The sequence below is a fragment of the Myotis nattereri genome, assembly GCF_964212035.1.
Source record: "Myotis nattereri genome assembly, chromosome: 21".
Lineage (NCBI taxonomy): Eukaryota > Metazoa > Chordata > Mammalia > Chiroptera > Vespertilionidae > Myotis > Myotis nattereri.
The window spans coordinates 12,396,047-12,410,030 of NC_138097.1; the positions used below are offsets into that span (position 1 = coordinate 12,396,047).

A 13,984-nucleotide genomic window follows, 5' to 3' on the forward strand; every position below is an offset into this window, starting at 1 on the left:
ACACTTGCCTCCCAGAATATATAAAACAGCATTAACCCTGTAACCTTTTGAATGTGTACAGCATGAATACTGGCTTTGTGGTGGGCGCCTGGAATGGAAAGAGGAATAGATCAAGCCATTCGAAGGTAAGGAGAGATGACACTGGAATCTCAAGGGGCCTTCTTCTCTTTAACACTATGTTTCCCCAGAGCTTTGCACATGGACTAGACATAGATAACACCATTTACATTTTCATTTTGAAAAATATATATATTTTTTATTGATTTCAGAGACAGAGAGAGGGAGAGAGAGATGGAAACATGCGGGATGAGAGAGAATCATTGCCCCCAATCCAGGCATGTGCCCTGACCGGGAATCAAACAGTGACCTCCTGGTTCATGGGTCGAAGCTCAACCACTGAGCCACACCGGCTGGGCTAAATTTTTATATTTTATAGAATAATATATGGGGGTGGGGTGGGGGTGTATAGGCTATAAAATAAAATTTTAAAGCCGTGTAAGTGACCAGTGTTTTCCAAAGAACTGGTTCAGGAAAGTCGCCCCATCCTGATGGAGGCCGTCCACAGAGGCAGAGCATGGAGCAATCAGGGAGGTGCTGTACTCTCTGTGAGTGCAGGTTGAGACTACACTTAGAGACACGTGACCACAACTCTGACAACACCTAGCACATTCCAGCAGGGGCTAGAGCAGCCGTGGGCAAACTACGGCCGCGGACCGGATCCGGCCCGTTTGAAATGAATAAAACTATTGAAAAAAAAGACCGTACCCTTTTATGTAATGATGTTTACTTTGAATTTATATTAGTTCACACAAACACTCCATCCATGCTTTTGTTCCGGCCCTCCGGTCCAGATTAAGAACCCATTGTGGCCCTCGAGTCAAAAAGTTTGCCCACCCCTGGGATAGAGCCTCGCCAAGTGCTGTCCATGCACTTCGTTATTTTTTAAAATTATTTTCCACTTTATTATTTTATTAAATTTTTATTGATTTCAGAGGGGAAGGGAGAGGGAGAGAGAAGGAAACATCGATGATGAGAATCATGGATCGGCTGCCTCCTGAACGCCCCCTACTGGGAATCGAGCCCGCAACCTGGGAAGGTGCCCTCCACCAGAATCAAACCCAAGACCCTTCAGTCCGCAGGCCAACACTCTATCCACTGAGCACAACCGGCTAAGGCTGTTTTTATTTTTTTTAAATATATTTTTATTGACTTAGGAAGAGAGAGGGGGAGAGAGACGGAAACATCAATGATGAGAGAGAATCAGTGATCGGCTGCCTCCTGCACACCCAACACTGAGGGGTCGAGCCTACACCCCGGGCATGTGCCCTGACCAGCAATCGAACCATGGTTCATTGGTCGATGCTCAGCTACTGAGCCAGTCCAGCTAGGCCATGCATTATGTCCTTTAATCATCGCAGGAATCCTGTGAGGTATGGAACGATTGTAACAACACAAATGAGTCACTTGGGGCAAGGTCCTTACGAAATTTGCCCAAGGCCACACCATAACAATCAACAGAGCCAGTCTTGGAACCATTGGTCATCTCATTCCAGGGTTCTTTCTCTGAGCTTTTTCCCGGGTTGCGGGCTCGATTCCCAGTAGGGGGCGTGCAGGAGGCAGCCGATCCATGATTCTCATCATTGATGTTTCTTTCTCTCTCGCCCTCCCCGATCTTAGATAACGAGATGTAGTGGGAGAAGCCCGGGGTCTGGAATCTGAAGACTCACAGTAATTATCAGCTTGAGTAGGTCACCCCATGCCTGTTTCATCATTTCGGATATGAGGATGGGGCTGTTCCTATCTGCCCTGCCTGCTTCCCAAGGCTGCATGACATGCAAGGACTTAGGACCCAGGAATGTGCTAAACAAATGCCTGTTGATAGGACTGATTTACAAGCATAGTCTGCTGACGGATTTGTATGAGAGGAGTTGGTATTTAGGGAGCGTTTTCTGAGTGGCAGTTGAAACTGATGAAATAAAGATGATGGACTCTTCCCACACAGATAAAATGGATGTTGTTTGAAGAAGGCGGTGGCTGTCCCCTCATCCTGCACTCCAGGCTCGGAGAAGAGTAATTGGCCCCTGCAGAAAGAGCGGAGGGCAAATACACGTCTCCCCTTCCGCACACGGTGGGGCATTGGACCCGCACTGACTACAGATTAAGCAAAGGTAAATCCATGTGAGTGACGGGGATTTCCTGGGGGTTAAAAAATAGGATCTTGTCTAAAGAAAATACCAGCATCGTCATATTTTTAAAAATATTTTTTTATTGATTTCACAGAGTTAGGCAGAGGGAGAGAGATGGAAACATCAATGACGAGAGAGAGCGACTGATTCGCTGTATCCTGTGCTCCCAGAATGGGGAGCCAGCCATCAATCCCAGCAGGTGCACTAAAGAGGAATCCAACCTTGACCTCCTGGATCCTAAGTCAACACTCACCCACGAGCCACGGTATAATTTTTAAGATACTAGTACAGTTTTGCAGCCATTAGCTTACATTAGGCTAGCATAGCTTAGCATAGTGAGGGGGTATAGGCCTTCGAGGACGTAGCATAGAGTAACTTACGTGTGTGAGGGAGATGAGACCTTTCTGGACCTAGGCAGGCGTAGTTTCCCTTACACTAGAGTGTTTCAGGACAGTGAGGGAAATGAGACTTTTGAAGACATAGCTTACTTTAGCCTAGAGTACTATAAGTTAGTAAGGGACAAACGACATTTGAGGACATACTTTTGTTTAGCCTACAGAGCATAGGATTCTGAGGGAGCATTGAACTTCGAGGGCCTAGCTTAGCTTAGCGGAGGATAGAGTAGCTGCTATGCTAGGTATGAAGACCCAGCATACCTTATCGGAGGCTAAGGTAGCTGAGGAATCTAAGAGGATCTAGCTTAGCTTAGCTTAGCTTAGGATACAGTGGCAGAGTAAATCAGAGCACCTAACTTACCATGTCTAGGCTACAGTAGCTGAGGCACCTGAGAAGACATAGCTTAGAAAAAGCTTAGGTGAGAGTACCTGAGGGACCTTAGGGGACGTAGCTTAGCTGAGCTTAGGGTAGAGTAGCTGAGGGACCTAAGAGGACCTAGCTTACGTAAGCTTACCATAGCCTAGAGTAGCTGAGTGACTTTAGAGGACCTGCGTTAGCTTACCATATGCTAGAGTAGCTGAAGGACCTCAGAGGACCTAGCTTAGCTTAGCTTAGCTTAGGCTAGAGTAGTTGAGAGACATTAGAGGACCTAGCTTAGCTTAGGCTCGAGTAGCTGAGGGACATTAGAGAACCTATCTTAGCTTAGCTTAGGCTAGAGTAGGTGAGGGACCTTAGAGGACCTAGCTTAGCTTAGCTTAGGCTAGAGTAGGTGAGGGACCTTAGAGGACCTAGCTTAGCTTAGCTTAGCTTAGGCTAGAGTAGCTGAGGGACCTGAGAGGACCTAGCTTACCTTATCATAGCTTAAGCTGGAGTAGCTGAGGGACCTTAGAGGACCTAACTTAGCTTAGCTTAGGCTAGAGTAGCTGAGGGAGCTTAGAGGACCTAGCTTACTTAGCTTAGGCTAGAGTAGCTGAGGGACCTTAGAGGACCTAGCTTAGCTTAGCTTAGGCTAGAGTAGCTGAGAGACCTTAGAGGTCCTAGCTTATCTTAGCTTAGCTGACCTTAGGCTAGAGTAGCAGAGGGACTTTAGACGACGTAGCTTAGCTTAGCTTAGCTTAGGCTAAAATAGCTGACGGACCTTAGAGGACCTAGCTTAGCGTAGCTTAGCTTAGGCTAGAGTAACTGAGGGACCTTAGAGGACCTAGCTTAGCTTAGCTTAGCTTAGCTTAGGCTAGAGTAGCTGAGGGACCTTAGAGGACCTAGCTTAGCTTAGCTTAGCTTAGCTTAGGCTAGAGTAGCTTAGGGTCCTTAGAGGACCTAGCTTAGATTAGCTTAGCTTAGCTTAGCTTAGCTTAGCTTAGTTCAGCTTAGCTTAGGCTAGAGTAGCTGAGGGACCTTAGAGGACCTAGCTTAGCATGGCTTACCTTAGGCTAGAGTAGCAGAGGTGCCTTATATGACCTAGCTTAGCTTAGCTTAGGCTAGAGTTGCTGAGGGACCTTAGAGGACCTAGCTTAGCTTAGCCTAGCTTAGCTTAGCTTAGGCTAGAGTAGTAGAGGGACCGTAGAGGCCCTACCTTATCTTAGCTTAGCTGACCTTAGGCTAGAGTAGCAGAGGGACCTTAGACGACTTAGCTTAGCTTAGCTTAGCTGAGGCTAGAGAGGCTAAGGGACCTTACAGGACCTAGCGTAGCTTAGCTTAGGCAAGTGTAGCTGAGGGACCTTACAGGACCTAGCTAAGCTTAGGTGAGGCTATAGTAGGTGCAGGAACTTAGAGGAACTAGCTTAGCTTAGCTTAGCTTAGGCTAGAGTAGCTGAGGGACCTTAGAGGACCTAGCTTAGCTTAGCTTAGGCTAGAGTAGCTGAGGGACCTTAGAGGACCTAGCTTAGCTTAGCTTAGCTTAGGCTAGAGTAGCTGAGGGACCTTAGTAGACCTAGCTTAGCTTGGCTCGAGTAGTGAGGGACCTTAGAGGACCTACCTTAGCTTAGCTTAGGCTAGAGATGCTGAGGGACCTTAGAGGACATAGATTAGCTTAGCTTAGCTTAGGCTAGAGTAGCTGAGGAACCATAGAGGACCTAGCTTAGCTTAGCTTAGGCTAGAGTCGCTGAGGGACCTTAGAAGACCTAGCTTAGCTTAGCTTATCTTAGTCTAGAGTAGCTGAGGGACCTTAGAGGACCCACCTTAGCTTAGCTTAGCTTAGGCTAGTGTAGCTGAGGGACCTTAGAGGACCTATATTTCCTTAGCTTACCTTAGACTTGAGTAGCTGAGGGACCTTAGAGGACCTAGCTTAGCTTAGCTTAGGCAAGAGTAGCTGAGGGACCTTAGAGGACCTGGCTTAGGTTAGCTTAGCTTAGGCTAGAGTAGCTGAGGAACCTTAGAGGACCTTGATTAGCTTAGCTTACCTTAGGCTAGAGTAGCTGAGGGACCTTAGAGGACCTAGCTTAGCTTAGCTTACCTTAGGCTAGAGTAGTGAGGGACCTTAGAGGACCTAGCTTAGCTTAGCTTACCTTATGCTAGAGTAGCTGAGGGACCTTAGAGGACCTATCGTTCCTTAGTTTACCTTAGACTAGAGTAGCTGAGAGACCTTAGAGGACCTAGCTTAGCCTAGGCTAGAGTAGGTGAGGGACCTTAGAGGACCTTGCTTAGCTTAGCTTACTTTAGGCTAGAGTAGTGAGGGACCTTAGAGGACCTAGCTAAGCTTAGCTTACCTTAGGCTAGAGTAGCTGTGGGACCTTAGAGGACCTAGCTTAGCTTAGCTTAGGCTAAAGTAGCTGAGGGACCTTAGAGGACCATTCTTAGCTTAGCTTAGGCTCGAGTAGGTGAGGGACCTTAGAGGACCTACCTTAGCTTAGCTTAGGTTAGAGTTGCTGAGGGACCTTGGAGGACCTAGATTAGCTTAGCTTATCTTAGGCTAGAGTAGCTGAGGGAGCTTAGAGGACCTAGCTTTGCTTAGCGTACCTTAACTTAACTTATGCTAGAGTAGCTGAGGGACCTTAGAGGACCTGGCATAGATTAGCTTAGTCTAGAGTATCAGAGGGACCTTAGAGGACCTAGCTTTGGTTAGCTTAGTCTAGAGTACCTGGGGGACCTCAGAAGACCTAGCTTAGCTTAGCTTAGAGTAGCTGAGGGACCTTAGAGGACCTAGCTTTGCTTAGCTTACCTTAGCTTAGCTTATGCTAGAGTAGCTGAGGGACCTTAGAGGACCTAGCTTTGCTTAGCTTATGCTAGAGTAGCTGAGGGACCTTAGAGGACCTAGCTTTCGTTAGCTTAGGCTAAAGTAGCTGAAGGACCTTAGAAGACCTAGCTTAGCTTAGCCTAGAGTAGCTGAGGGACCTTAGAGGACCTAGCTTTGCTTAGCTTACCTTAGCTTAGCTTATGCTAGAGTAGCTGAGGGACCTTAGAGGACCTAGCTTTGGTTAGCTTAGGCTAAAGTAGCTGAAGGACCTTAGAAGACCTAGCTTAGCTTAGCCTAGAGTAGCTGAGGGACCTTAGAGGACCTAGCTTTGCTTAGCTAACCTTAGCTTAGCTTATGCTAGAGTAACTGAGGGACCTTAGAGGACCGAGTTTAGATTAGGCTCGAGTAGCTGAGGGACCTTAGAGGACCTAGCTTAACTTAGCTTAGCTTATGCTAGAGTAGCTTAGGGACCTTACAGGACCTAGCTTAGCTTAGCTTAGGCTAGAGTTGCTGAGGGACCTTACAGGACCTAGCTTAGCTTAGACTAGAGTAGCTGAGGGACCTTAGAGGACCTATCTTACCTTAGCCTAGCCTAGGTTAGAGTAGCTGAGGGACCTTAGAGGACCTATCTTAGCTTAGCTTAGGCTAGAGTAGCTGAGGGACCTTAGTAGATCTAGATAAGCTTAGGCTCGAGTAGCTGAGGGACCTTAGAGGACCTACCTTAGCTTAGCTTAGGCTAGAGTTGCTGAGGGACCTTAGAGGACATAGATTAGCTTAGCTTAGCTTAGGCTAGAGTAGCTGAGGAACCTTAGAGGACCTAGCTTACCTTAGCTTAGGCTAGAGTAGCTGAGGCACCTTAGAGGACCTAGCTTAGCTTAGGCTCCAGTAGCTGAGGGACCTTAGAGGACCTATCTTTCTTTAGCTTACCTTAGACTAGAGTAGCTGAGGGACCTTAGAGGACCTAGCTTAGCTTAGCTTAGCCTAGAGTAGCTGAGGGACCTTGGAGGATCTAGCTTAGCTTAGGCTCCAGTAGCTGTGGGACCTTAGAGGACCTATCTTACCTTAGCTTAGTTTAGGCTAGAGTAGCTGAGGGACCTTAGAGGACCTATCTTAGCTTAGCTTAGGCTAGAGTAGCTGAGGGACCTTAGTAGACCTAGCTTAGCTTAGGCTCGAGTAGCTGAAGGACCTTAGAGGACCTACCTTAGCTTAGCTTATGCTAGAGTTGCTGAGGGACCTTAGAGGACATAGATAAGCTTAGCTTAGCTTAGGCTAGAGTAGCTGAGGAACCATAGAGGACCTAGCTTAGCTTACCTTAGGCTAGAGTACCTGAGGGACCTTAGAAGACCTAGCTTAGCTTAGCTTATCTTAGGCTAGAGTAGCTGAGGGACCTTAGCGGACCTAGGTTTGCTTAGCTTACCTTCGCTTAGCTTCTGCTAGAGTAGCTGAGGGACCTTAGAGGACCTATCTTTCCTTACCTTACCTTAGATTAGAGTAGCTGAGGGACCTTAGAGGACGTAGCTTAGCTTAGCTTAGGCTAGAGTAGCTGAGGGACCTTAAAGGACCTAGCTTAGCCTAGGCTAGAATCGGTGAGGGACCTTAGAGGACCTTGCTTAGCTTAGCTTACCTTAGGCTAGAGTAGCTGAGGGACCTTAGAGGACCTAGCTTAGCTTAGCTTAGCTTAGGCTAGAGTAGTGAGGGACCTTAGAGGACCTAGCTTAGCTTAGCTTACCGTAGGCTAGAGTAGCTGTGGGACCTTAGAGGACCTAGATAAGCTTAGCTTAGGCTAAAGAACCTGAGGGACCTTAGAGGACCATTCTTAGCTTAGCTTAGGTTAGAGTTGCTGAGGGACCTTAGAGGACCTACCTTAGCTTAGCTTAGGTTAGAGTTGCTGAGGGACCTTGGAGGACCTAGATTAGCTTAGCTTATCTTAGGCTAGAGTAGCTGAGGGACCTTAGAGGACTTGGCATAGATTAGCGTAGTCTAGAGTATCAGAGGGACCTTAGAGGACCTGGATTTGGTTAGCTTAGGCTAGAGAAGGTGAGGGACCTTAGAAGACCTAGCTTAGCTTAGCTTAGAGTAGCTGAGGGACCTTAGAGGACCTAGCTTTGCTTAGTTTACCTTAGCTTAGCTTGTGCTAGAGTAGCTGAGGGACCTTAGGGGACTTAGCTTAGATTAGGCTGGTGTAGCTGAGGGACCTTAGAGGACCTACCTTAGCTTACCTTAGGCTAGAGTTGCTGAGGGACCTTAGAGGACATAGATTAGCTTAGCTTAGCTTAGCTTAGGCTAGAGTAGCTGAGGAACCATAGAGGACCTAGCTTAGCTTAGCTTAGGCTAGAGTTGCTGAGGGACCTTAGAAAACCTAGCTTAGCTTAGCTTATCGTAGTCTAGAGTAGCAGAGGGACCTTAGAGGACCCACCTTAGCTTAGCTTAGCTTAGGCTAGTGTAGCTGAGGGACCTTAGAGGACCTATCTTTCCTTAGCTTACCTTAGACTAGAGTAGCTGAGGGACCTTAGAGGACCTAGCTTAGCTTAGCTTACCTTCGGCTAGAGTACCTGTGGGACCTTAGAGGACGTAGCTTAGCTTAGGCTAAAGTAGCTGAGGGACCTTAGAGGACCATTCTTAGCTTAGCTTAGGCTAGATTAGCTGAGGAACCTTAGAGGACCTAGCTTAGCTTAGCTTAGGCTAGAGTAGCTGAGGGACCTTAGAAGACCTAGCTTAGCTTAGGTTAGCTTAGTCTAGAGCAGCTGAGGGACCTTACAGGACCAAGCTTAGGTTAGCTTACCTTAGGCTAGAGTAGCTGCGGGACCTTAGAGGATCTAGCTTAGCTTGTCTTAGCTTGGGCTAGCTTAGCTGAGGGACCTTAGAGGACCTAGCTTAGCTTAGCTTAGGCTAGAGTAGCTGAGGGACCTTAGAGGACCTAGCTTAGCTTAGGTTCGAGTAGCTGAGGGACCTTAGAGGACCTATCTTTCTTTAGCTTACCTTAGACTAGAGTAGCTGAGGGACCTTAGAGGACATAGCTTAGCGTAGCTTCGGCTAAAGTATCTGAGGGACCCTAGAGGACCATTCTTAGCTTAGCTTAGGCTCGAGTAGGTGAGGGACCTTAGAGGACCTACCTTAGCTTAGCTTAGGTTAGAGTTGCTGAGGGACCTTGGAGGACCTAGATTAGCTTAGCTTATCTTAGGCTAGAGTAGCTGAGGGACCTTAGAGGACCTAGCTTTGCTTAGCTTACCTTAACTTAGGCTAGAGTAGTGAGGGACCTTAGAGGACCTAGCTTAGCTTAGCTTACCTTAGGCTAGAGTAGCTGTGGGACCTTAGAGGACCTAGCTTAGCTTAGCTTAGGCTAAACTAGCTGAGCACCCTAGAGGACCATTCTTAGCTTAGCTTACGCTAGAGTAGGTGAGGGACCTTAGAGGACCTACCTTAGCTTAGCTTAGTTAGAGTTGCTGAGGGACCTTGGAGGACCTAGATTAGCTTAGCTTATCTTAGGCTAGAGTAGCTGAGGGACCTTAGAGGACCTAGCTTTGCTTAGCTTACCTTAACTTAGCTTATGCTAGAGTAGCTGAGGGACCTTAGAGGACCTAGCTTTGGTTAGCTTAGGCTAGAGTAGCTGAGGGACCGTAGAAGACCTACCTTAGCTTAGCTTAGAGTAGCTGAGGGACCTTAGACGACCTAGCTTTGCTTAGCTTACCTTAGCTTAGCTTGTGCTAGAGTAGCTGAGGGACCTTAGGGGACCTAGCTTAGATTAGGCTCGAGTAGCTGAGGGCCCTAGGGGTCCTAGCTTCACTTAGCTTAGGCTAGAGTAGCTGAGGGACCTTAGAGGACCTAGCATAGCTTATCTTAACCACCAGTAGCTGAGGGACCTTAGAGGACATATCTTACCTTAGCTTAGCTTAGGTTAGAGTAGCTGAGGGACTTTAGAGGACCTATCTTAGCTTAGCTTAGGCTAGAGTAGCTGAGGGACCTTAGTAGACCTAGCTTAGCTTAGGCTAGAGTTGCTGAGGGACCTTAGAGGACATAGATTAGCTTAGCTTACCTTAGGCTAGAGTAGCTGAGGAACCTTAGAGGACATAGCTTAGCTTAGCTTAGGCTAGAGTAGCTAAGGGACCTTAGACGACCTACCTTAGCTTAGCTTAGCTTAGGCTAGAGTAGCTGAGGGACCTTAGAGGACCTGGCATAGATTAGCTTAGTCTGGAGAACCAGAGGGACCTTAGCGGAACTAGCTTAGCTTAACTTACATTATGCTAGAGTATCTGAGTGACCTTAGAAGACCTAGCTTAGCTTAGCATAGCTTAGGCTGGAGTAGATGAGGGAACTTAGACGACCTAGCTTAGCTTAGCTTAGGCAAGAGTAGCTGAGGGACCTTAGAGGACCTAGCTTTGCTTAGCTTACCTTAGCTTAGCTTATGCTAGAGTAGATGAGGGACCTTACAGGACCTAGCTTAGCATAGCTTAGGTTAGCCTAGAGTAGATGAGGGACCTTAGAGGACCTAGCTTAGCTTAGCTTAGGCTAGAGTAGCTGAGGGACCTTAGAGGACCTATCTTAGCTTAGCTTAGGTTAGAGTAGCTGAGGGACCTTAGAGGACCTATCTTAGCTTAGCTTAGGCTCGAGTAGATGAGAGACCTTAGAAGACCTAGCTTAGCTTAGCTTATCTTAGTCTAGAGTAGCTGAGGGACCTTAGAGGACCTACCTTAGCTTAGCTTAGGCTAGAGTAGCTGAGGGACCTTAGAAGACCTAGCTTAGCTTACCTTATCTTAGACTAGAGTAGCTGAGGGACCTTAGAGGACCTACCTTAGCTTAGCTTAGGCTAGAGTAGCTGAGGGACCTTAGAGGACCTAGCTTAGCTTAGGTTCCAGTAGCTGAGGGACCTTAGAGGACCTATGTTTCTTTAGCTTACCTTAGACTAGAGTAGCTGACGGACCTTAGAGGACCTAGCTTAGCTTAGCTTAGGCTAGAGTAGCTGAAGGACCTTAGAGGACCTAGTTTAGCTTAGCTTAGCTTAGGCTAGAGTAACTGAGGGACTTTAGTGTACCTAGCTTAGCTTAGCTTAGCTTAGCTTAGGCTAGAGAGGCTGAGGGACCTTAGAGGACCTAGCTTAGCTTTGCTTAGCTTAGGCTAGAGTAGCTGAGGGACCTTAGAAGACCTAGCTTAGCTTAGCTTATCTTAGGATAGAGTACCTGAGCGACCTTACAGGACCAAGCTTAGGTTAGCTTAGCTTAGGCTAGAGTAGCTTTGGGACCTTAGAGGATCTAGCTTAGCTTGTCTTAGCTTGGACTAGCTTAGCTGAGGGACCTTAGAGGACCTAGCTTAGCTTAGCTTAGGCTAGAGTAGCTGAGGGACCTTAGAATACCTAGCTTAACTTAGGCTCCGGTAGGTGAGGGACCTTATAGGACCTATCTTTCTTTAGCTTACCTTAGACTAGAGTAGCTGAGGGACCTTAGAGGACCTAGCTTAGCTTACCTTAGCCTAGAGTAGCTGAGGGACCTTAGAGGATCTAGCTTAGCTTAGGCTCCAGTAGCTGTGGGACCTTAGAGGACCTATCTTACCTTAGCTTAGTTTAGGCTAGAGTATCTGAGGGACCTTAGAGGACCTATCTTAGCTTAGCTTAGGCTAGAGTAGCTGAGGGACCTTAGTAGACCTAGCTTAGCTTAGGCTCGAGTAGCTGAGGGACCTTAGAGGACCTACCTTTGCTTAGCTTAGGCTAGAGTTGCTGATGGACCTTAGAGGACATAGATTAGCTTAGCTTAGCTTATGCTAGAGTAGCTGAGGAACCATAGAGGACCAACCTTAGCTTAGCTTAGGCTAGAGTAGCTGAGGGACCTTAGAAGACCTAGCTTAGCTTAGCTTAGCTTAGCTTAGCTTAGGCTTGAGTAGCTGAGGGACCTTAGAGGACCTACCTTAACTTAGCTTAGCTTAGGCTAGAGTAGCTGAGGGACCTTAGAGGACCTGGCATAGATTAGTTTAGTCTCTAGAACCAGAGGGACCGTAGAGGATCTAGCTTAGCTTAGCTTAACTTATGCTAGAGTAGCTGAGGGACCTTAGAGGACCTAGCTTAGCTTAGCTTAGCTTAGGCTAGAGTAGCTGAGGGACCTTAGAGGACCTAGCGTAGCCTAGGCTAGAGTAGGTGAGGGACCTTAGAGGACCTTGCTTAGCTTAGCTTACCTTAGGCTAGAGTAGCTGAGGGACCTTAGAGGACCTAGCTTAGCTTAGCTTAACTTAGGCTCGAGTAGTGAGGGACCTTAGAGGACCTAGCTTAGCTTAGCTTAGCTTAAGCTAGAGTAGATGAGGGACCTTAGAGGACCTAGCTTAGCTTAGCTTAGGCTAGCGTAGCTGAGGGACCTTAGAGGACCTAGCTTAGCTTAGCCTAGCCTAGGTTAGAGTAGCTGAGGGACCTTAGAGGACCTATCTTAGCTTAGCTTAGGCTAGAGTAGCTGAGGGACCTTAGTAGATCTAGATAAGCTTAGGCTCGAGTAGCTGAGGGACCTTAGAGGACCTACCTTAGCTTAGCTTAGGCTAGAGTTGCTGAGGGACCTTAGAGGACATAGATTAGCTTAGCTTAGCTTAGGCTAGAGTAGCTGAGGAACCTTAGAGGACCTAGCTTACCTTAGCTTAGCCTAGAGTAGCTGAGGCACCTTAGAGGACCTAGCTTAGCTTAGGCTCCAGTAGCTGAGGGACCTTAGAGGACCTATCTTTCTTTAGCTTACCTTAGACTAGAGTAGCTGAGGGACCTTAGAGGACCTAGCTTAGCTTAGCTTAGCCTAGAGTAGCTGAGGGACCTTGGAGGATCTAGCTTAGCTTAGGCTCCAGTAGCTGTGGGACCTTAGAGGACCTATCTTACCTTAGCTTAGTTTAGGCTAGAGTAGCTGAGGGACCTTAGAGGACCTATCTTAGCTTAGCTTAGGCTAGAGTAGCTGAGGGACCTTAGTAGACCTAGCTTAGCTTAGGCTCGAGTAGCTGAGGGACCTTAGAGGACCTACCTTAGCTTAGCTTATGCTAGAGTTGCTGAGGGACCTTAGAGGACATAGATAAGCTTAGCTTAGCTTAGGCTAGAGTAGCTGAGGAACCATAGAGGACCTAGCTTAGCTTACCTTAGGCTAGAGTACCTGAGGGACCTTAGAAGACCTAGCTTAGCTTAGCTTATCTTAGGCTAGAGTAGCTGAGGGACCTTAGCAGACCTAGGTTTGCTTAGCTTACCTTCGCTTAGCTTATGCTAGAGTAGCTGAGGGACCTTAGAGGACCTATCTTTCCTTACCTTACCTTAGATTAGAGTAGCTGAGGGACCTTAGAGGACGTAGCTTAGCTTAGCTTAGGCTAGAGTAGCTGAGGGACCTTAAAGGACCTAGCTTAGCCTAGGCTAGAGTCGGTGAGGGACCTTAGAGGACCTTCCTTAGCTTAGCTTACCTTAGGCTAGAGTAGCTGAGGGACCTTAGAGGACCTAGCTTAGCTTAGCTTAGCTTAGGCTAGAGTAGTGAGGGACCTTAGAGGACCTAGCTTAGCTTAGCTTACCGTAGGCTAGAGTAGCTGTGGGACCTTAGAGGACCTAGATAAGCTTAGCTTAGGCTAAAGAACCTGAGGGACCTTAGAGGACCATTCTTAGCTTAGCTTAGGTTAGAGTTGCTGAGGGACCTTAGAGGACCTACCTTAGCTTAGCTTAGGTTAGAGTTGCTGAGGGACCTTGGAGGACCTAGATTAGCTTAGCTTATCTTAGGCTAGAGTAGCTGAGGGACCTTAGAGGACTTGGCATAGATTAGCGTAGTCTAGAGTATCAGAGGGAGCTTAGAGGACCTGGCTTTGGTTAGCTTAGGCTAGAGAAGCTGAGGGACCTTAGAAGACCTAGCTTAGCTTAGCTTAGAGTAGCTGAAGGACCTTAGAGGACCTAGCTTTGCTTAGTTTACCTTAGCTTAGCTTGTGCTAGAGTAGCTGAGGGACCTTAGGGGACTTAGCTTAGATTAGGCTGGTGTAGCTGAGGGACCTTAGAGGACCTACCTTAGCTTACCTTAGGCTAGAGTTGCTGAGGGACCTTAGAGGACATAGATTAGCTTAGCTTAGCTTAGCTTAGGCTAGAGTAGCTGAGGAACCATAGAGGACCTAGCTTAGCTTAGCTTAGGCTAGAGTTGCTGAGGGACCTTAGAAAACCTAGCTTAGCTTAGCTTATCGTAGTCTAGAGTAGCTGAGGGACCTTAGAGGACCCACCTTAGCTTAGCTTAGCTTAGGCTAGTGTAGCTGAGGGACC

General features: G+C 47.5%; 1 long non-coding RNA gene across 1 annotated transcript in view; it reads left to right on the plus strand.

Annotated features, from left to right (window-relative positions):
* LOC308535748 overlaps nucleotides 1-86 on the plus strand; it is a 1,003,266-nt gene extending 1,003,180 nt beyond the window's left edge. The window contains exon 12 of the long non-coding RNA XR_013997295.1: nucleotides 62-86. This is a non-coding gene — a long non-coding RNA (uncharacterized lncRNA). The remainder of the gene's footprint in view (nucleotides 1-61) is intronic.
* The last annotated feature ends 13,898 nt before the right edge of the window (nucleotides 87-13,984 follow it).